Source organism: Octopus bimaculoides, chromosome 14 (genome assembly GCF_001194135.2).
Source record: "Octopus bimaculoides isolate UCB-OBI-ISO-001 chromosome 14, ASM119413v2, whole genome shotgun sequence".
Lineage (NCBI taxonomy): Eukaryota > Metazoa > Mollusca > Cephalopoda > Octopoda > Octopodidae > Octopus > Octopus bimaculoides.
The window spans coordinates 22,937,780-22,943,670 of record NC_068994.1 but is presented as its reverse complement, the minus strand read 5'-3'; positions in this window follow the sequence as shown (position 1 = coordinate 22,943,670).

Sequence of the window (5,891 nt, the reverse complement as noted above, 5' to 3'; positions counted from 1 at the left end):
AATCAACCCCAGGACTTATTCCTTGTAAGCCAAGTACTTATTCTATCGGTCTCTTTTGCCAAACTGCTGAGTTACAGGGACATAAACACACCAACATTGGTTGTCAAGTGATGGTGGGAGGACAAGCACAGACACACACACACACACATATGTATATACAACAGGTTTCTTTCAGTTTCCGTCTACCAAATCCACTCACAAGGCTTTGGTTGGCCAGAGGCTATATTAGAAGACACTAGCCCAAGGTGCCATACATATGTATGTACTTTATTTGTGGGTTAACAAAGCTACCATTGGTTTCATAGGAAGTGACGTTTCAGTAATTATCAATCCTGCCACATAGAACGTTGGTGCTCATCTCCATCTTGGATGAAAACAACAAAGTTACACGAGAGCATATGAGATTTTGAAGTAATCAAATAAATATACAGATCAAGGGAAACAACTCTCAATTATTATCTCCCTCTCATTAATTCAATTTTGTAAATATACACGTGTATGCACATGAATATCCATGCATATGTGCACACACACTCATACACACACACATACACACACACACATACACACACACACACACATACACACACTGGCTCATACAACGACATCTGTGTTATGCATTTTGAGGATATGTACATAATTGTTCATATTTGCACATATGTACACATGATTGCATAGTTTCACAACTTTTCACATCTTTTATCATCAAACTTGATGCATGGGATTTATAAATTTTTGTATGTATTCATTCAGTGAATAATGCAGCGTCATATACATATGCATATATGTACACATATGTACATACACACACACATAAATATACATACACATATTACACATGTTACACATAAATATACACATATATACAAATACATACACACAAACACACACATACACATGTCTCCATCTGCATTATGCATTTTATCCATGTTTGAGTGTGTGCTCATAATTAAGGAGTTTCACATATTTTTTCAAATATTTTGACAACTCACAGGGTTGTGAATTCATACGTTTGTGTCTATCATGTGATGTCATGGATATGTGAGATGCACATATATCTATGTGGCATTAATTGACAGAGGGAATATGTCTTTTATGCATAATGTTCATATAATGCATCTAATTCATGTTCAGAGAAAAAATCTTATCCAGATTGGAATGGTAGCAATGCAGATGACAGGATCCTGCTTGAAATTTCAAAGTGTGAAATGTTACTTATGCATGCAGGGATAGAAGGTTTCATCCCTAATATTTGAAACATTCACTTTTGAAGTTATAATGTTTAATCTTTTGGTGATGCAAAGCTAACATTTGCTACCCCATCCCCTTTATTTGCTCCAGGTTATTTGGGAGTTGTTCTCGCTCCTCTCTTTCAGTGTCCACACCATGTTGGATGGGGATGTTGTGTTTTTTGTTTTTATCTCTGAATGAAGCCAAATGCTGTGTATATCTCTCTTTGAAGGTGTTTTCCATAATTTCAATATTTTATTATTCCATTGGTATCCATGATGTTGGCCTTGTTCACTAGTTCTTTTTGCAGACACCTATTGCTTAGGAGACAGCTATCCAGAGATCTACAATTACAGGATCGTCATCATCATCATCATCATCATCATTTAACGTCCATTGTTCATGCTGGCATGGGTTGGACAGTTTGACTGGGCTAGCATGCTGGAAGGCTGCACCAGACTCCAGTCTGATTTGGCATGGTTTTTTTGTGGCTAGATGCCCTTCCTAAAGCCAACCACTCTGAGAGTATAATGGGTGCCTTTACATGCCACCGGCATGGGTGCCATTTGCAAGACACCAGGGTGTTTTTACGTGCCATTAGCATAGATGCCAATTTGCAAGACACCAGTATCTGCCATGACTGTGATTTTGCTTGGCTTGATGGGTCTTCTTCTCAAGCATGACATAATGCCAAAGGTCTCGGTCACTGCCTCTGTGAGGCCCAACAGTCGAAAGGAACTTAGCCACTTTGCTTCCGTGAGGCCCAATGCTCGAAAAGTGTTCTTTACGTGCCACCAGCACGAGTACACTTGGCTTGTCAGGTCCTTTCAAGCACAGTACATTGCCATTGCCTCTGTGAGGCTCAACATATATATATATATATATATATATACCTGAAGAGAGAGAGCACTGATCTTTGAGGGATATTTGTAATATTGTTATTTTTACCGAGGTGGAATATAATCAACCCTATATTGGGTAAGCAACTATAATTGACTTTAACTGTATTTCTATTGAAGATCTTGTGGTATTTATGTGAGTGTGGGAAGTGGTATCTATGAGTTTTAGGAATTTTCTAGCGATGTTAGTGGCTACATTCTTACTATTTGGGGGTTGTACCATAAGATTTTCCTCTACCTATGTCTTCTTTGTCTATCTACATTTGGTTCAATATGAATTATGCTACTCTTGAAGTTGGACCTTTTTAATGCAGTGTTATAGCATGGGCAGCATTTTCAAAAGTAGCATTATTAGAAGGTAGGTTGGAAACACACCTATTTTATGATTGATAGTGAGTGGTTGGAACCTATGTCAATGTGTAAGATATCCTCCTTTGGTTTACGGTAGGTTTTCAATTTGCCTGTATGAAGGGTCATGTTAATGTCTGGGAAATTATCTTCTTTAAGGTTAGTGTTAATTGTAATCCTAAGATTCAGTTGGCTAAATATTTTGCATAATCTTTTCTTTTTCTTATCCATATCATATCCATTTTGTTATGGACCACTCCACGTTCATTGTTCCTATATAGCCCTATATCAGCTACTTTATCTCTTTGTTAAGAACATCTAGAATAGAAAGGCCAACCAGATCTGCTATCTCTGCACCATCATAGCTCCCCATTGTGACATCAAACAGCTTGTTCCCATTCTTTTTCATCCAATAGAAATTATCATGAAAAAGTAATGACTTCTTTGCATTTGTTATTATATTTATATTGGTATAGGTTATGTTTACAAATGCTTTACAAAACTCAAATGCTTTCTGAAGCAGATTTTAGGAGACAGAAGTGTAAAACTCCATGATGTCAAACTGAATGAATTTTCATTTGGGCATATTTTCAGTTTCCCTTTACAATTCAATAGTTGTGCTGCTACATATCCATTGAATAAGGTTTGAGGAGTCTCTGATGTGTTGTATGATGTTGTCTAATATGGATTTGCTAATGATACCCTTTTCACTTTTTGTGAGATTTATCAATCTACAGCTAAGGTTTTACATAAAATTGTCTTTGTGGATTTTCAGGGTTACAAAAGGTTTTCATAGAGTGAGCCATTGCACAATTTTAAGTTTCATTGCTAGTTTTTTTTGTTTCCACATTGATTGAATTATAAGTGGTAGGGTTACTAACTAGTAGTTTATGTGTGTGGTTGTCAACTTCATAAACATTTTTTGTTTTCTCTGCTCTTATATGTGTTTGGTGATTTTTTTATAAAAGGTTCAAGGAATATTTGTAGTTTGTATTGGAAATAGTTGAATCTGTAGTTGAATTTGACATTTTTTACTAATTTCATGAGGTTGTTTTCAAATCTAATTAAGTTTTAACTGTGTTGGTTATAAAGTTTCTTTTGCATACCATTATATAACATATGTTGTGTGTTCACTCATGGAAATAATACAAGAAACAAACTTTAAAATAACAGCAAGATTTTATTCTTCTGATGAATTATACAGTAGACAAAATAAATACATCACAGATTCTGGTGGTTGCATAGTTCATCCATCATTTGGATAATTCTGCTCTGGCTGTCATTGGTTACAAGTGCTTCATTATAACAGCAGGGAAATATCATGACTCATCCTCCTGGAATCCTCTCACCTCGCTGTCTACAGGGGTTTTGTTAACCCAATATATAGACTGACTTGGGCTCCAACAATGGTCTAGGTTAATTGTTTTAGTATGTATTATGCACAAGGTGATTGGATCCAAGATCCATATCCCACACAATATTCAACCCATCAAAATACAAGACTCAACCAAATGTTCCAAGCTCATATGATTGGTCAAATGACCAATCATTAAAGATTAACATGTGGAGCCTAAAAAGGCTAGTCGACAACACTCTGTCACAATAGAAATTGATGTCACTACAAGGTCTTTAAAATATAGTGGATTTTTGTAAGATTTATATATATGTAGGTGTAAATGCATTATATATGTGTGCGTATGTGATTATTTATATGTATATGCATTTAGTGTTTGTAAACATATGTGTGTGTACCTGTACGTATATGTGTGGATGTATGTAAATATATTTGGATATATGTGTTAGTTTTTTGTTTATGTGCGGTTCTAGGCTGATCTTAATTGCCATTTGATAATTATAATACATCCTCTAGAGGTAAAGATAATTTTAATAAATCAAGAATTTATGCTATGTTATATGGTATTTGATATGTCTGTATTTGTATGTTGTTCAAATACCTGCCACTGGCCACTCTAAATTATTTCTCTTAGCACAATTTTGTGTGTATGTATATATATCATCATCATCATCACCATCATTTAATGTCCGCCTTTCATGCTAGCATGGGTTGGATGATTTGACTGAGGACTGGTGAACCAGAAGGCTGCACCAGGCTCCAATCTGATCTGGCAGAGTTTTTACAGCTGGATGCCCTTCCTAACACCAATCACTCCGAGAGTATAGTGGGTGCTTTTACATGCCACTGGTACGAGGGCCAGTCAGGCGGTACTGGCAATGGCCACATTCAAAATAGTGTTTTTTACATGCCACCTGCACAGGAACCAGTCCAGCGGCACTGGCAACGACCTCGCTCGAATGTTTTGTCACGTGCCACTGGCACAAGTGCCAGTAAGGCGACGCTGGTAATGATCACACTAAAATGGTGCTATTTACAGGCCACTTGGCACGGAAGCCAGACAGCTGTTCTGGCAATGATCAAGCTTGGACAGTGCTCTTAGTGATTTACTGGCACAGGTGCCAGTCATCGAATTTGGTTCAATCACGATTTCAATTTCGCTTGCCTCAACAGGTCTTCGCAAGCCGAGTTTAGTGTCCAATGAAGGAGAGGTTGCCATGGGTGCAAATCATCGAATTTGGATCGATTTCATATGCCTCAACAGGTCTTTGCAAACAGAGTTTAGTGTCCAATGACGGAAAGGTATGCATAAGTGGGCTGGCTACATCCCTGGCAGAGGCCTTGGATTATGGTCTCACTTGGCTTGCCGGGTCTTCTCACGCACTAACTATTTCCAAAGGCCTTGGTCACAAGTCATTGCCTCAGTGAGGCCTAATGTTCGAAGGTCGTGCTTTACCACTTCATCCTAGATCTTCCTGGGTCTACCTCTTCCACAGGTTCCCTCAACTGCTAGGGTGTGGCACTTTTTCACACAGCTATCCTCATCCATTCTCACCACATGACCATACCAGCGCAGTCGTCTCTCTTGCACACCACATCCAATGCTTCTTATGTCCAACTTTTCTCTCAAGGTACTTACACTCTGTCGAGTATGGACACTGACATTACACATCCAGCGGAGCATACTGGCTTCATTCCTTACAGACTGACAATATGTATATATATATATATATATAAGTCAGTAAATAGTGGCGTTGTGTTAACCGCACGTGGAGAAATAATAGGAAAATGAAAAAAAGCCAGAATGCTAAACTGGAAGCATATTTTAATAAAGATTTCTTCTAACTGGTTTTCATAACTCCAACTAAAAACACTTGTCTCCCCTTACACACATTTCCTGTTTTGACACCACATTTCCTGCTTAACACAAACTTTTAACCCTTTTTTTAAACCTAACAAAACTCTCAACTCTCATGCATCCTTATTTTTCCTACCAGTTTATACATGAACTACTATTGAACTACAAAAGCTCAAAGACAATATAATGTATGGGTATATTT